Here is an 18382-nt window from a genome sequence, read left to right as displayed (position 1 = left end):
CATAGCAGAGAGCCTGTTAGGAAGTGGAGCAGCCGGGACTAGAACCGGCACCCATATGGGATGAGGGCGCTTCAGGCCAGGGCTTTAACCCACTGCACCACAGCGCTGGCCCCTTAACTGCTTTTTTTTTTTTTAATGAGACAAAAGGAAAAATTGAAGTGCTTATTGGATATTTTATGAAAATAAGAAAATATTTTAATTTTTAACTGTGATATTGTGGTTATGAAAGAAGGAGGAAAGAGGGAAGGAGGGAAGGAGAGAAAGAGAAAGAAAGAAAGAAAGAAAGAAAGAAAGAAAGAAAGAAAGAAAGAAAGAAAGAAAGAAAGAGAGAAAGAGAGAAAGAGAGAAAGAGAGAAAGAGAAAGAGAGAAAGAGAGAAAGAGAGAAAGAGAGAGAAAGGAAGAAAGGAAGGAAGGAAGAGAAAGGAAGAAAGGAAGAAAGAAAGAAAGAGGGAGGGGAGAAGGGGAATTTGATCATTGTCCCTAGTTCCTGAGAGGTAATCTATAAACATTTTTGGCTGAAAATTAATCAACATAATTAACCATATAAACAGAATAAAGAAATAAAAATGATTACATGTAGGAAAAAAGCATTTGACAAAATATAATAAGCATTCATGATAAATATAACCCATAAACCAGAAAATATAAGATTTATTTATTTCAAAGAAAAGGATAGAGAGAGAGAGAGATCTTTCATTCACTGGTTCCTTCCCAAATGCCCACAAAAGCTAGTGCTGGGCCAGGCCAAAGCCAGAAGCCAGGAACACAATCTGGGCCTCCCACATCTGAGAAAAAAACCCAGGCACTTAAAACATCACCTGCTGCCTCCCAGGCTGCACATTGGCAAGGAGCTGGATTCAGAAGCAGCAACATTAAAGAATGTTGTCATCTAAGAAGAACCTCTAAGTTTCTTGCCATACAAACTGATGAAATAACAAACATTTTCACCTTAAGAAGAAAAAGGCAAAAATGGCCATTCTCACTTTGTACTGGATTCTAGTACAATATAGAAAAAAATATTGGGGGCTATTAGAAAGAAAGAAGTGAAATTAACTATATTCCACATGACCTGATTGTTTCAAAAGAAAATTCCAACAAAACAAGTTGGGAAACCATTCTCTCTGTGTCTCCTGAGTGTCTGTATGTGTATCACACTATATTTCAAGGATGTTTGACTAGCGCATGGCCTAGAAAGACAGAGTGCATTTCTCCAGGGCACAGGGCAGATGTGTTTGCTATTCAGGAGAATGGAAATGACATTGCCCTCGGAGGCAAAGGTCAGGCAAGGTCTACCGTGACAAAAACCTACTCTGTGAGGAGCCTGGACCCAGGCTCCTCTGCTTTCACCCAGGGGACTTAGGGGCCCTGGGGAGTCATTGAAAACATTAAGTTCATACTGTCTGCTATGCAATGAGTAATAAAGCCCTTTGTCTCAGACCCAGAGCTTCTGGTCTTTTGTCAGCATCCGGAAAACTGTAGGAGGCAAACCCTTCACGATTCTTACCCAAAAAACTTTCAGACTGAAGTGTGAATGTAGCAGCTTCACAGAACTCAAAGCCACTAATTCTAACTCTAAATCAAAGGTATGTGTATATATATGTAAGTAGCAAACAATCAGAAAAATTCAATGGGGGCAGGTGGGCAGCATTGGAGTGAATCTCAAAACTCTCAAGTGATAAGAATGTCTTTATATTAATGGTGGGCCCCTCAGACACACATCTCTCCCCACCACCCAGTGTAAGCTAACAGGTGGCTCAGGGTGGAGGTTGGCCACTTCCGAAAAACTAACCATGTGATTGGAAAGCTGGGACTGTGAGCCACATTCTCAGCCTGACCTCTGGGAGAAGAGAAAGGCTAGAAGCTGAATTCAACCCATGGAAGATAATTCCATCATTCGCACCTGTATAATGAAACTCCAGGAAAAACTCGACACTGGACTTAGCAGAGCTTCCTGGGTTAGCAGTACTTCCATACCCATACTGCTCAATCATCAATGTCAAGGCGAATACATCTCTGAGGACATGGAAGCTTCACCTATGGAAAGAAACCTCCCCAGTCCAAGATTCTGCCCCACGTGACTCTTCTAACTTGCATCATTTGGCTGTAATAAACATGGCTGTGGAGCCAGCACTGTGGCGTAGCTGGTAAAGCCACTGCTTGCAGCATCAGCATCCCATATGGGGGCCAGTTCGAGTCCTGGCTGCTCCACTTCCAATCCAGCACCCTGCTAACACACCTGGGAAAGCAGCAGAAGTGCTTGGGCCCTGCCACACACGTGGGAGACCTGGAAGAAGCTCCTGGCTCCTGGCTTCAGCCTGGCCCAACCTTGGTCATAGAAGCCATTTGGGGAATGAACCAGAGTATGGAAGACCTCTCTCTCTCTCTCTCTCTCTCTCTCTCTCTGCCTCTCCCCCCCCCCACCACCACCAGTAACTCTGCCCTTCAAATAAAACAAAACAAATTTTTTAAAAATAAGCATGGCTGTGAGTATATTAGGTTTCAGTGAATTCTGTGAGTCTTCCCAGCACATGGTTGCAGCTGAAGGTGGTTTGGGGGATCCCCTCTGAACCTGCAGACGTGGTAGTCTGAAGGACTGTGCCAATCTTGAATTTGGCTGATTCCAGGTAGCAAGGTAGAAAAAACAAGTCCTGGCTTTAAAGATGCATATGGAAGCATCACAGATGAGCTAGTATGTCTTGAATTTGCTAGAAAACGGCCTAGGGGATGGGAAGAAAGAAGTCCGGACAAAGATTGGCCACGTGGAGTCACAGAAGGTGGGTGCTGGGAGCATGGACATTCATGAAACTTTCATCTCTAGCTTTGTAAATGTTTTATTTTTTATATAAGATTTATTTGAAGAGAGGAGGGAGAGAGAGAGAGAGAGAAAGGGAGAGAGATCTTCCTCCATCTAGGTCTCCCACATGGGTGACAGGGACCCAGGTACTTGGGCCATCATCTGCTGCTTCCCAGGCACATTAGCAACAAGCTGTATGGGAATGGAGTAGGCACTCCAGTATGGAATGTGGCTGTCCCAAGCGGCGGCTTAACCTGCTGTACAACACCAGCCCCAGGATGTTTCAAATTTCCCCAAATGAAAATCTCATAGGGATCCACATAGAAAACGTATGAATCCCTACTTTATATCAGGTGATAGGCAGAATTCTAAGACAGTCCTTAAGATTCCAGCCCCATGGTATATATACATCTTCTCCAGTTGTTCAAACAGTAATGTAAGTGGTGCCATGACACAGTTTTGCAGACACGATTAAGATCCCACATCAGGGCCAGCGCCGTGGCTCAACACGCCAATCCTCTGCCTTGCGGCGCCAGCACACCGGGTTCCAGTCCTGGTTGGGGCGCCGGATTCTATCCCGGTTGCCCCTCTTCCAGGCCAGCTCTCTGCTATGGCCCGGGAAGGCAGTGGAGGATGGCCCAAGTGCTTGGGCCCTGCACCCGCATGGGAGACCAGGAGAAGCACCTGGCTCCTGGCTTCAGATCAGCACGGTGCCGGCCGCAGCGGCCATTGGAGGGTGAACCAACAGCAAAAAGGAAGACCTTTCTGTCTCTCTCTCTCTCTCTCTCACTGTCCACTCTGCCTGTCAAAAATAAAAATAAATAAATAAATAAAGATCCCACATCAGCTGACCTGAAGAGACAGAGATTATCCTGGGAGGGATAATCCCAATCCCTCTCCCTCTCCCTCTCCCTCTCCCTCTCCCTCTCCCTCTCCCTCTCCCTCTCCCTAGAGAAAAGATTCCCAGTCCTAGAAATCTGAAGCATCAAAGGGACTTAGCACAAGGCCGCTTCTTCACATTGGTGGTTTTGAAAATGGAGAGGGCCACATGACAAGGAGTATGGATAGCTTCTAGGAGCTGGCAAGGAAATAGGGACTTTAGTCCTGTGGCTGAAGAAGCTAAATTCTATCACAATCATGTTAGCCTGAAAGCAAACTCCCAGTGCCGGAGGAGTGTGCAGACAGTGACCGACCTGACTTCTTTTTTTTTTTTTCCAAACATTTATTTACTTATTTGAAAGTCAGAGTAACCCAGAGAGAGAAGGAGAGGCAGAGAGAGAGAGAGAGAGAGAGAGAGGTCTTACATCTGCTAGTTCACTCCCCAATTAGCCGCAATGGCTGGAGCTGAGCTGATCCAAAGCCACGAACCAGAAGCCAAGGACTTGGGCCATCTTCTACTGCTATCCCAGGCCATAGCAGAGAGCTGGATCGGAAGTGGAGCAGCCGGGACTCGAACTGGCGCCCATATGGGATGCTGACACTGCAGGCAGCGGCTTACCCGCTATGCCACAGCGCCGGCCCCCAACCAAACTGATTTCAACCTTGCGAGCTCCTCAGCACAGAACTCAGCCATGTTGCACCAGATGTTTGACCTGCAGAAAAGTGAATTGATCAGTCAATTTATGTCATCTTAAGATGCAAAGTTTGTGATCATTTCTTACAGAGCAATAGAGAACTAACACACACTAAAGAGAAATAAATTCCAGTTGGGAACAACAAAGCTTTATCAGTGTTTTAAAAAGATTTATTTACTTACTTGTAAGGCAGAGTGTCAGAGAGAGAGAGAGAGAGACAGATCTTCCATACACTGGTTCACTCCTCAAATGGACCCAATAGCTGGGCTGGTTCAAGCCGAAGCCCAGAACTCCAGCAGGGACTCCCACATGGTGACAGTCACTGCTTTCTCAGGCACATTAGCAGGGAGTTGGATTGGAAGCAGAGCAACTGGGACTCGAACCAGCACTCTGATATGGGATGCCAGTATCACAAATGCAGCTTAACCCTCTGCACCATTTAGAAAAATATTCAAAAAGAAAAAGAAAAACATTCCTGACTATTAGAATACAAAAGGCACAAAACGTAAAGGAAAAGATCAATGAATTCCACTGCACTTTAACTGCAGCTTTTCCCTCCATGGCTGACTGAGGACCAAACACCATCATGAACAACACAGTAACTATCCAAACCAGGAAGCTGATGACCAACCAGCAACTTCAGAGCAAACAAAAGGTCATCAGTGGGCCGGTATTGTGGAGTAGCAGGTAAAGCCTCCACCTGTGGCGCTGGCATCCCATGTGGGCGCCGGTTTGTATCCCGGCTGTTCCTCTTCTGGCCCAGCTCTCTGCTATGGTCTGGGAAAGCAGTGGAAGATGGCCCAAGTCCTTGGGCTCCTGCACCCACGTGGGAGACCCGGAGGAAGCTCCTGGCTCCTGGCTTCGGATCAGCCCAGTTCTGGCAATTGAGGCCGTTTGGGGATGGCCTCCAAACCACAGGATGGAAGACCTTTCTCTGTCTCTCCCTCTCTCTGTAACTCTACCTCTCAAATAAATAAACCTTTTTTTTTTTTTTTTAAAAAAAAAAGGTCATCAGTATCCTCCCCACCCTCCACCCCCGCCTCCAGGAAGTGACATCACCTAAGACAGAAATTTGGGGGCGGGGAGGGGGACTAGCCAAAATATACAAGATCACATTGGGTGCCATCTTTGTATTTGAATTCAGAACCCATTTTGATGGTGATGAGACAACAGGTTTGGCGTGATTTATGATTCCTTGGATTATGCAAAGAAAAATGAACTCACATGTACACTTACAAGCCATGACCTAAAAGAGAAGAAAAAGACCTCAAGAAAACAGCAAAAGAAACGCAAGCACAGAATGAAGAAAACCAGGGGGGACTGCAATGGCCACTGTTGGGGCTGGCAAGAAGTGAGCTGCAGATTAGATAGTAGCAGGAGTAAAGATTTTGCAATGACTTTATCTGCAGTAATTGTGTAGATCTCGCACAATAGAATTAATACACTGAAAACAAAAAAATTGTACTCCTCAGGACTATAAAATGTACCAAAAAGTAAAGTGAGAAGAAAATCCATGGATTAGGAAATACTATTCACAATACATGAAACTTACAAAGATATATGCACCAAAACATCAACTAGTACCCCATAAATATGTACCATTTTTATATCTGCTAAAATCTAAAAAAAATAAAAATAAAAATTTGTAGAGGCACATCTAAAAACAAATTAAAAATATAAAAAGAAACTTAAAGCGAATATTTTGAAAGAAGCTCCTACAAATCAATAGAAAAAAAAAACCAACCAACCAACAGAATATGACTTGGTAACTAACAGAAGAGGAAGCTTGAAAAGCCAACAAATATATGAAGAGATGTCAATATGACTATTTGTCAGAGAAATACAAGTTAAAATAGCAATGAAATATAATTTTACTCATACAGGATGAAAATGAAAAAGTCAGACAACATCGAATTTTGGTGAGTGCGTAAAGTAGCAGAAATTCTCATGCCCTGCTGGTGGGAGTATGAATTGGTACAGTGACTTTGGAGAGGAATATGATACTACTAGCCAGTAAAATTGAAGACATTTGTACCCCTTGACTCAGCAACTCTACTTACAGAAATGCATTCTAAAGAAAATCTTACACATTGGCTCAGGGAATCATGCAAGGGTACTTCACAAAGATCATAAAAAAAATGGAATTAAAGATTAGCTTATTTTGTTGAAAAAAAAATCTTGAAATCCGTCCATAGTTTTTTCATAGCACACATTTCCATGAACCTTTTGAAGACCTCTCATATACGGGCATTTCAAAAAAAAAAAAAATTTGGCACCAAAATAAACATTTGACTCCATTTTCCATGAACTTTTTGATTTGCCTCATTTTCACAAGTTTTGATGCAACATTATTTGTAATATTGAGAAACTGCAAACAACCTAAATGCTCATCTACAAGAGAATGAGTTAGAGTATCTCTTTGTTTTTCAGTTCTCAATGTGCTCCTTTAATCTGGCCTCTCAACCCATCTGCAAATCTGTGAGTGAAGCGCTCTTTGGAATGGACTGCTTATTCCACCAGCACCAGGAGTGAGCTGTCATTCTGTAGATTGTTGTTGTCCCCAGAAAAATGTTTTCACTGACTGCGATCTTCAAAGGGCTCTGAGCCAACAGGGATCAAAAGTGCCCAATACACATGGAAATGCACTTCCACCTAAGGCTGAAATGGCTCACTAAAGTGAGCTGGGAATTTCTGAGCTGAAAAAGCATATGGATAATCCAGGTGAGGCAAATGAATGCTTCTTTGGAAAGATGCTCCCCAGTCCATATGAGAATTAATCCTATGTAATGAACCTGAGCATAAGTGAAGCTTAGTGTCCAAAAGTCTATGGATTCCGGCCGGTGCCGCGGCTCACTAGGCTAATCCTCTGCCTGCGGCGCTGGCAACCCGGGTTCTAATCCTAGTTGGGGCACCGGATTCTGTCCCGGTTGCTCCTCTTCCAGTCCAGCTGTCTGCTGTGGCCCGGGAAGGCAGTGGAGGATGGCCCAAGTCCTTGGGCCCTGCACCCTCATAGGAGACCAGGAGGAAGCACCTGGCTCCTGGCTTTGGATCGGTGCAGCGCGCCTGCCGCAGCGGCCATTTAGGGGGTGAACCAACGGAAAAGGAAGACCTTTTTCTCTGTATCTCTCTCATTGTCTAACTCTACCTGTCAATAATAATAATAATAATAATAATAAAAAGTCTATGGATTCCTTTGAACATATAAGCATTGGGTATCATGTTCTCCTGTTTAGAACATGTGCAGCTTTCAAACTTGCCTTGCAACTTTGCCATCTTCATTTTGGTTTTATTTAGTTTTCATCTCAGATGAGAAATGTCTGAATAAGATACTTGCCTAGTAAAAGCATGAGATACCCTCAAGAACTCACATATATATGAGTTTAACAAAATAAAGAAAGTGGAGAAAGGACTTTTTTGGTCTTTTATCCTTACCTAACATTTTAAAAGGCTGTTTCTTATATGTGTTGTAGTCTCAGTTAATATATTTTTTAAAGATTTATTTTATTTATTTGAAAGAGTTACAGAGAGAGGTAGAAACAGAGAGAGAGGTCTTCCATCTGTTGGTTCACTCCCCAATTGGCCGTAACCGCTGGAGCTGCGCCGATCCAAAGCCAGGAGCCAGGAGCTTCTTCCGGGTCTCCCACGTGGGTGCAGGGACCCATGGTCTTGGGCCATCTTCCACTGCTTTCCCAGGCCATAGCAGAGAGCTAGGTTGGAAGAGGAGCAGCCGGGACTGGAACCTGCGCCCATGGGATGCCGGCACTTCAGGCCAGGGCTTTAACCCGCTGTACCTCAGCACCGGCCCCTCAATTAATATTTTATTAACATTGGATGTTTATCAGGGAGTACACGTTGGAAGTAGCTATACATTGTATTATTTATAATTATATTTATTGGACACTATCTAACATCTTCCATTATCATAATTGACTAACCTGAATTGGCCAAGATATACTTTTCCATTTCTGCTGATAGTTTCAATTGAATGATATTTAAAAAGTCAAATAATGTATTTTTCTTTAAAAAAAAACCTAATTTCAGAGTTGCATGTGAGATGCTACAAAATGTATGTGAGTTTGATTAATGGTTTTATGAATAATCATCACATAACTACTCAGATTTATCACCTTAAATTAAATGAAAAATTCTTTGTGGCAGGTTTCTGCGAATATGAAACTGTTGATTTTTGTTCTCAGTTTGAAGTGTGCCACATTATGACTTGCAAAGCCATATTCTCTTTGTGCTAATTATCCAAAAGTAAGTTCAAAGTGTCTTTTCATTTACATAAGTGTGAAAAATCAGAAAGTTCATTGCCAAGTCCAAGTGCAATTCAGAGACGGGAGATTGCTTCAGTTTCAACAGGATTACTCTTACTGTGATGGCCATTTTATCAGGTCAAAGATGATTCTATGGTTTAAAGCAGTTACTGAACTCAAGGCAACAACAATGTGTCTGATTATAAAAAAAATTGCTGAAAGATTAAAACAATAAGTAAGACTCTTTATGTGATACTCAGTGGGGGAGATAGGCAATATTACATCCTTAAAAAGTCAGTAAATAAAGAGGTGGGGCTGCCCATGGTAGCCCCTTTCTGGGCCAGAGAAACATGAGCTCTGCTTATCCCATAATGTGGAGGAGATGTTGGCTGTCCCCTCCCCTTTGCCAGCATCCACACGGAAGCCCACACTAATTTCTGCTCTCCTGAGACAATTTGATTGGGCCAAAGCCCAGGAAGGAAACTGGATTTCCAGAGGTAGATGGTGGCAGGGATTGTGTCATGCTCTGCAGAGCAAGCTAGATTCTTTTTGCTGTTTCCATGCCCCCCTTGCTCATCTTGCTACAAGAATATTCTTCCTGACCTCCACCAGCAGGGCTCGGCCACCCCCCATCTTGGGCTTCTCCTGCTTTCCACTCTCAGATCCTGCCCTGTCCTAACTATCTCACATAAATCATACAAAAAGCGGTTTCACCCTCCCACAAGTCCAAGCTTGACCCCTATCACCTTCTCAGAAAACAAAGCATCCTCCACTTCTGAGATCCACCCTCCTGCTGCTCTTGTGAGAGGCTATAAGTAGCAACAGTTTTTAAAAGCTTTTTCTAAGGGCAGGCATTATGGTGCAGTGGGTAAAGACACTGCTTGAGATTCACACATCCCATATCAAAGCATAGGTTCGAGTCTCATCTGCTCCATTTCAGATCCAGCTCCCTGCTAATGTGCCTGGGAAGGCAGTGGAAGATGGCTGAAGTGTTTGGGCCCCTGCACTCAAATGGGAGACCCAGATGGAATTCCTAGCTCCTAGCTTCAGCCTGATCCAGTCCTGGATGTTGTAGGCAGGTGGATCTCTCTCTCCTGGATGTTGTAGGCAGGTGGATCTCTCTCTCTCTCTCTCTCTCTCTCTCTCTCTCTCTGCGTGTGTGTGTGTATGTGTGTGCTTGTAGGTGTCTCTTGTCTGTCACTCTGCCTTTCAAATAAATCCTTTTTCTTTTTTAAAATACTTTTTTAAAAAAGGTTTATTTATTTATTGAGAGGCAGAGTGACAGAGAGCAGAAGAGAGAAAGATGGAGAACCTTTTATCTGCTGATTCACTCCCCAGATGGCTGCAATGGAGAAGGCTGGGCCAGCCGAAGCCGTAGCCAAGAACTTCATCTGGGTTTCCCATGTGAGTGGCAGAGGCCCAAGCACTAGGGCCATCCTCTGCTGCTTTCTCAGGTGCATCAGTAGGAAGCTGGATTAGCAGTGGGGCACCAGGACTCCAACCATTGCTCATATGAGATGCTGGTGTCTCAGGCAGCAGCTTACCCCATTGCAGCACAATATCGGTCCCAGTTAATCTTTTTATCAATAAAAAAAAGATTTTGGGGGGCCAGCGTTGTGGCATAGCAGGTTAAGATGCTGCTTGCAACACTAGCATCCCATATGGGCACCGGTTCCAGTCCCGGCTGCTCCACTTCTGATCCTGCTCCCAGCTAATGGCCTGGGAAAGCAGTGGAAGATGGCCCAAGTGCTTGGACCCCTGCGCCTTCATAGAAGACCTGGAAGAAGCTCCTGGCTCCTGGCTTCAGAGGGGCCTATCTCTGGCTGTTGTACTGTTGTAGCCATTTGGGGAATGAACTAGTGGATGGAAGACTTTCTCTCTCTCTCTCTCTCTCTCTCTCTCATTGCCTTTCAAATAAATAAAATAATTTTTAAAAAAAGGTTTTTGTTTTTTTCATATCTACCCACCTGCCCTGACTACCTCACAGGATTCAGAGGTAATACAGTCATCCATATGTGGCCACAGGGGGTTGGTTTCAGGACCCCTCCCTCCCAGCCACACACAATCCATAGATACCAAACTCCAGAGATGCTCAAGTCCCTTATATAAAAGGGCATAGTTTTTGCGTAGACCCTATGCATATCTTCCCTTATACTTTCAAATGTCTCTAGATTACTTACAGAACCTAATAGAACGTCAGTCTATGTAAGTAGTTGTTATACTATACAGTTTAGGGAATCGTGACAAGAAAAAAGTCTGAGCATGTTCAGTACAGGTGCGGGTTTGTTTTCTCCTGAATATTTTTAGCCTGCGGTGGCTTGAAGCCACAGATGCAAAGCCCATGGATACAGAGGGCTGCCTGTACCTGTGTAAGAAACTGTCTAGCTATAACGTGCTGTATGCCTGCTCTGGCCCATTATTCCAACATCCCTGTTCTACAGATGACACAGCTAAAGCCGAGAGAAGGTAAACAACGTGCCCGAGTAGTTGTTGGTAAAGATTGGCTTTAATCCTGCCCTCAAGTCCACTGTGTTTTTTTGTTTGTTTGTTTGTTTGTTTTGACAGGCAGAGTGAACAGTAGAGGGAGACAGAGAGAAAGGTCTTCCTTTTTGCCGTTGGTTCACCCTCCAATGGCCGCTGCGGCTGGCGCACCACGCTGATCTGAAGCCAGGAGCCAGGTGCTTCTCCTGGTCTCCCATGCGGGTGCAGGGCCCAAGCACCTGGGCCATCCTCCACTGCACTCCCTGGCCACAGCAGAGAGCTCGCCTGGAAGAGGGGCAACCGGGACAAGATCGGTGCCCCGACCGGGACTAGAACCCAGTGTGCCGGCGCCGCAAGGCAGAGGATTAGCCTACTGAGCCGCGGCGCCGGCCAAGTCCACTGTTCTATCACTGCTTCCATTGCTCTGAAGCGCTGCCAGGAATTCCTGGATTTCTGGAGGCTCTGCTTCCCCTGTCTCCACTCGAATGGGATTGAATGTGACCTTTCCCCGGCCACTCTCTATCATATTTATGCCCCGGCATGCAATCATTCACAGACCCCACGGGTGAGGAAGTGGAAAGGAAGGCACCACTCACTCTTGCGAACTCATCTATTCAACAGATAGTTGTTGAGCCCCTACTAGGTCTCAGGAGCTGTTCTGCACTCTGAGGATGTCGCAGTAAAGTAAACAGACAGAAATCCCAGGCCCTGTGAAACATACATGCTAGTGGGAAAAAAGACATGATAAGCAAATCACCTAAAATATTTCACATGAAAGATGGTGGAAAATGCATAGAGAAAACAAACATAAACCATGGATGGAGGCTAGGAAGCATTAAAAGGAGAAAAATGGAGTTAAAATATTAAGCAGGGCAGGTAGAGAAGGCTTCCCTGAGGAGATGGCATTTAAGCAAAGACAGAAAAGAAGTGAAGCCTCAAACTGCAGCTACGGGGAGAAGAATGTTCCCAGCAGAGCAAACTGTCAGTGCAAAGGCCCTGCACAAGAAGCAGGCCTGGTCTGCTCCTGCAGCAGAGAGGAGCCAGGAAGAGCTGGGACAGATGGGGCAGAGCAGCAGGTGCAGGCACAGGGGTGCCACGGGTGTCGCCATGGAGGGCCTTGGGGGCCACGGTGAGGACTGTGGTTTTTCATGCGAATGGGAAGGCAGGCCATGGGAGGGTTTGTGCTGAGCTGTGACTCTTCCCTCCGCATCGTGTCTGTTGTCTTCCCCATCAAGTACCCTTTCCAAGTTTCCAGAGAATCCTGCAGAGTCAACTAGGTCTGGGGGAGAAGTTCAGCCACTACTTTCCCTTGTACCTGCACTTTTAGTCTTTTATGGGGAGGAAAAACAAGAGAGGCCAGCACTGCGGCTTAGCAGGTAAAGCCACCGCCTGCATCATGAGCATCCCATATGGACCCAATTTCGAGTCCTGGCTGCTCCACTTCTGATCCAGCTACCTGCTGATGCACCTGGGGAAGCAGTGGAAGATGGCCCAAGTGCTTGGACCCCTGTACCCACGTGGGAGACCCAGAAGAGGTTTCTGGCTCCTGGCTTTAAATCAGCCCAGCTCCAGCTGTTTTGGCCATTTGGGGAGTGAACCAGTGGATGGAAGATCTCTCTGTCTCTCCCCCTCTCTCCATGACTCTGACTTCCAAATAAATAAATAAATCTTTTTGTAAAAGAGCTTACTCATAGGATTTTCTGGAATCTAGGGTGTGGGTGTGTAAAGTCTATTTGCAGAACTGTAAATAAGAACAACTCAGCTATGAGGATAGGAGAGGCAGCTGACTTGGGAGTCTTCTAAGGAAGACAGGAAATGGGGGGAAAACCCAGTCAAGAGATCAAAGAATCCATCCAAGTCTCCCATGTGGGTAGCAGGGGCCGAAGTACTTGGGCCATATTCTGCTGCCTGCCCAGGTGCATCAGCAGGGAGCTGGATTTGAAGCAGAGCAGCCAGGACTCAAACCAGTGCTCTGATAAGGGACACTGGGCCTGTGCCACAACACTAGCCCCTGCAACTTCTCTGAAGTTATTCACTTTGCTTATTTGCTATCACTTACCTGCTAGAAGCCAATGAAATACAGGCGACTGTACACGTCTGTGGGTTCCACATCTTCTGATTCAACCATCTGCAGATTAAAAACTTTAAAAAAAAAAAAAAAGAATAGAAAGTATCTGTACTGAGCATGTGCAGATCATTTTTTTCCTTATCATTATTCCCGAACAGTACAGTATAATAACTATTTACATAGCACTCACATTGCATTAGGTATCAGAAAGTATATTTAAGCTATATGGAAGGTTGTGTGTAAGTCCTATGCAAATACTATGCCATTTTATATGGGGGACTCCAAGAGGTTTGCAGAAAAATGGAGTTAAAAGATGATGTGAATTTTCCATGAACTTTTTGAAGTCTCCTTGTATAAGAGACTTGAACCTCTACAGATTTTGGTATCCATGGAGAGTCCTGGAACCAATTGGCTGTGGACACTGAAAGAAGATAGAAAGGAATGTGTAAATCAAATATTCAGAGGGAAAAAAAAGTTGTCTTTTTTCAGGGACATGTTTACTCCTGTGATCTTTTTAAATATTATTTGGAATATAGTTGATTTTTGGCTAGTGTAATTATTCCAGATTGTTTTTGGGAAAACAATCCAGTATTTTTTGTGTCTTCCCACAAAGAGCACCCTGGTTCTAGGAGCTCTTCCACCTCAACCAGCCCCAAACTCAAACAAGAATTGGGGGCTGGGGTCAGCACTGTGGTGTAGTGGGTTAAGCTGCCGACTGCAGTGCTGGAGTCCCATATGGGCGCCGGTTTGAGACCTGGCTGTTCCACTTTTGATCCAGCTCTCTGCTATGGCCCAGGGAAGCCGTAGAAGATGGCCCAAGTGCTTGGGCCCCTGCACCCACGTGGGCGACCTGGAGGAAGCTCCTGGCTCCTGGCTTCGGATCAGTGCAACTCTGGCCATTGCGGCCAATTGGGGAGTAAACCAGCAGATGGAAAACCTCTCTTCCTCTCTGCCTCTCCTCTCTCTGTGTAACTCTGACTTTCAAATAAATAAATAAATCTTTTAAAAAGTAGAATTGGGGGCTGGCATTGTGGCACAGCAGAGTAAGCTGCTGCTTGCAGCACCGGCATCCCCATCAGAGCAATGGTTCGAGTCCCAGCTGCTTCGCTTCTGATCCAGCTCCCTGCTAATGCACCTGGGAAGGCAACAGAGGATAGCCTAAGTGCTTGGGCCCCTGTCACCCGCTGGGGAGACCAGTTTGCCTGGGGCAAAGCAGCTGTAGAGGGGAAAGTGGATGATAGACAGGTAATGAAATGGGGAAGCCAGCCCAGGATGGAGTGTGCTCTGAGCAAAGGACCACTGAAGGTTAGCGAGCCAGGAATGACTTGACAAAAACAGTGTGTTAGGAAGCCGTGCCTGCAGCCACCAAGTGGACAGACTGCGGTGGAGGGGCGTGGACACCGGGTTCTCCATCCTCACTGCTTCTGGCTCTCCCAGGGAGCTTTCAGGAAACACTGATGCCTGGCCCCCTGCACACCAATTAAACCAGAGCCTCTGAAAGTAGTGCTCAGGCATGAGTACTTTTTCAAAGCTCCCTAGTGAATGACCGCTAACACACATGGGGTTTCATTTTGGGGGTGACAAAAATATTCTGGTGATGATTGCAGAATTTTGTGAATGCTGTACACTAAAAACCACTTGTACACTAAAAATCACTTTAAAAGGATGAATTTTATACTAGGGGCCAGCACTGTGGCACAGCAGGTAAAGCCTCTGCCTGCAGGGCCGCCATTCCATATGGGAGCTGGTTCAAGTTCCGGCTGCTCCACTTCTGATCCAGCTCCCTGCTACTGCACCTGGGAAAGCAGTAGAAGATGGCCCAAGTGTTTGGGTCCTTGCACCCATGTGGGAGACCGGGAAGAAGTTCCTAGCTCCTGGTTTCAGATTGGCCGAGCTCCAGCTGTTGTGGCCATTTTGGGAGCAAACCAGTGGATGGAAGATGTCTCTCTCTCTCTCTCTCTTTCTCTCTCTTTCTCTGTAACTCTGCCTTTTAAATAAATCTTTTAAAAATTTATACTAATAGAATTGTATCTCAATATGAGAAAGAAATAGGGAAGGAAGAATGGAAGGAAGGAAGGAGAGAGAAGGGGAATGAAGACAGGGAGGAGAGAGAAAGGAAGAAGAAAGGAGAGTGAGAGCGAGAGTGAGAGCGAGAGCAAGCTCCCCAGCAGATCCCAACGTGCTGCCAGAGAACGGAGCCACCATTCTAGAGAACAGGTGAGTTCTGCCATACTCAAACAGAAAGCTGGGACCTACACTGGGGTGTAAGTAACAGTGGGGCAAGTCCCAGGGGGAGGGTCAGCTGCAACAGTAGAAGAAAAGTGGCCAGCAGTCCAATATTAACTACCTGGTTGGTTACAGGTGAGGAAAAGAAAAAGAGAGAGAGAGAAAAAACCAGCAGCAGAAGCAGAGGAAGAGGAAGAAGAAAAGGGAGAGGGAAAGGGAGAGGGAGAGGGAGGGGGAGAGGGGAGGGAGGGGGGAGAGGGGAGGGAGAGGAGGGGGGAGAGGGAGGGGGAGAGGAGAGGAGAGGAAATACACTATACACTTAAGGTAATGTTTTGAAATGCAGGTGCAGGTGAAATGCAGGTGTGGTAGGAGAAGTAGGAGAAGGGAGAGACAGCTGGAGGTGAGCTGCATTTAGATGCATTGATTCAGCTGTTGCAAAGAATTTCAGATGTTCAGCAGGCAACTGCTGGTTGAAAGGAAAGCTCCAGGACATGACCAGGACATGGGAAGCAGGATGTATGGCGATGACTGGGCGCTTTCATAGCCACCACCTTCTCCTGTCTGCCACTTAGAGCTGTGTGAATTTAAACAAATGACTTAACCACTCTGAGCCTGTTTCCAAGTCTGGGAAGGGTGGTTGCTAATACTTGCCCTGCCTACCTCACAAAGTCATTGTAGGAATGAAATGAATGTTCAAGAGCTTGGAACACTATAAAGTGTTCTACAACTGTAAGGCCTAGGTCATAATGGCCCCATGATTTTCAACAAAAACACAAAAGCGATTCAATAGAGGAGAAGAGTCTCAGCCGTACACAGTGGTGAAGCAATCACATATATAGACAGTTCTCAAACCTGACCCCTACCTCACGCGATACGATGCATGATGTAGGTCTTTTCATATGCGACCACTTGTGGAAACATGAACTGCTCTACGATACAGAACATAAGTCACTCACCATTAGATAGTGTTCATGTTGTGGTTTGATCTTTGCTGAGCTAAACCAACTGCACGCAAATCATTGACTCCACGAATCTCTGCAATAACCATCATTCTGTATTCTAAAGAAGGTCACTTGGGATGCGCTGCATTGGTGCCCAGGTTCTCAAACAGTGATTTTGTTACCTGACTTGTCAGGCCAACCTTGTGTAAAGTAATAGAGTAAAGAGCCAGCTTTTTTATTTTTTTATAACCAAGCAGAGAAGATCAGCTCACTGTATGTGAGCTAGGCAGGGAAAGGAGAAATGATCCTATGCAGAAGCCATCAAAGTCAGTTATACTAATTCCAGATTTAAAAACATGATTGAACCAGAGAAGAAAAGACTGCTGGTGGTTTGGCTCCAGGTGACAGTGCTTTTAAGCCTGGCTTTGGAGAGGCGCTCATTTGAGAGGGAGGGCAATTTTCAGCTCCTGTCAGGGCTGGGGTTCTGCACCAGCACCAAAACACAGAGCTCCTTCCTCACCTAGTACTTCTCCAAGATGGCAGCCAGGCCTCTAGGTGGGATTCCAAGCTGGCACCTGTCCAGCCTAGAAAGTTCTGGAAATGCCCCACATCGGGGACTGAGAAGGGTGTGGACCATCTGCGTCTCTGCTTTCACCATTCTCCTCCCAGCCCATCCTCACTGCTGGGGGAGGATTCCTCTCTCTCAAAGAAGACAAGGCAGAAGGGGCAAGAAAAGGCACGCAAACTCAGCAAGCAACTTGTTTAGAAGATCCCAGTGAAAGGGAACTCCTGACCAATGGAAAAGATGAAGTGCCTGAATGATGTCAGGGTCTTCTATTACCACGTTGGCGTGCTCCTGCACAACACAGGCAATCGAGAGTCCACATCACAGCATTTTGTCTTGCCTTTCTCTGTGAGTCTCCTGGAGCTGCCAGAACAAAGTGCCGCAAACTGGGTGGCTGAAAATAGCAGAAGCTGATTATGTCACAGTTCTGGAAGCCAGCAGTCCAAACTCAGTGTCAGTCGGGCCACACTCCCTGCAGAGCCTGTGTGGGAACCCTTCTTTGCCCTTCCTGGCCTCGGGTCTTTGCCAGTAATCTTTGCTGTTCCTCCCATTTCTGCCTTTGTCATCACGTGGCGTTCTCCCTGCATCTGTCTTCACATGGCTTGGATGAGGGGCCATGCTACCCCAGCGTGCCCTCGTCTCCTTCTCCTATACTTTCCTAATTACATCTGCAGCAACCTCATTTCCAAATAAGATCATATCCTGAAGTACTGGGGCTTCAGACTTCAACATGTCATTCTTCTTTAATTTGGGGGGGGGGGGGGGGAGTGAGAGTGAGGGAAAACAATTCAAGCCCTAACATCATGAAAGAATGTCAACTCAGTCCAGAAATTGCCCATAGGAGTAACCTAAACAAAAAAGTATAACTGATGCAAAATCCAAGAATATCAAAACAAATTATTCTGCAAGCAATTCAAAGGCAGTTTGATGATCCCACTCGGTTGGGGGGCAGGGAGCATATCAGAATGCAGATTTAAAAGTTGGCAAAGTGATGTCAAAACTTAGAGGTACTTGGGGCTGGTGTCGTGGCAGAGTGGGTTAAGCTACCACCTGTGAGGCCAGTATGCCATCAGAGCATCAGCTGAAGTCCTGGCTGCTCTGCTTCCGATCCAGCTCTCTGCTAATGTACCTGGGAGAGCAGTGGAAGATGGCCCAAGTGCTTGGGCCCCTGCACCCATGTGGGAGATCTGGATGGGGTTCCAGGCTCCTGGCTTTGGCCCAGCCCAGCCCCAGCTGTTATGATCGGTCATTTGGAGAGTAAAAGAAGATTCTCTCTTTCTCTCTCTCTCTTTCTCTTTCTCTCTCTCTATCTCCCTCTCTTTCTGTAACTCTTTCAAATAAAAAATAAATAAATCTTTTTTAAAAATTAAAGGTACTGTATTAAAATGAACAATGGATAGTACAAGGGGACTTCAAAAAGTTTGTGGAAAATGGAATTAAAAGATAAATTTATTTTGGTGCAGCAAAAATTTGAAA

The sequence above is a fragment of the Lepus europaeus genome, chromosome X (genome assembly GCF_033115175.1).
Source record: "Lepus europaeus isolate LE1 chromosome X, mLepTim1.pri, whole genome shotgun sequence".
Taxonomy (NCBI): domain Eukaryota; kingdom Metazoa; phylum Chordata; class Mammalia; order Lagomorpha; family Leporidae; genus Lepus; species Lepus europaeus.
Note: the sequence above shows the minus strand (reverse complement) of the source record.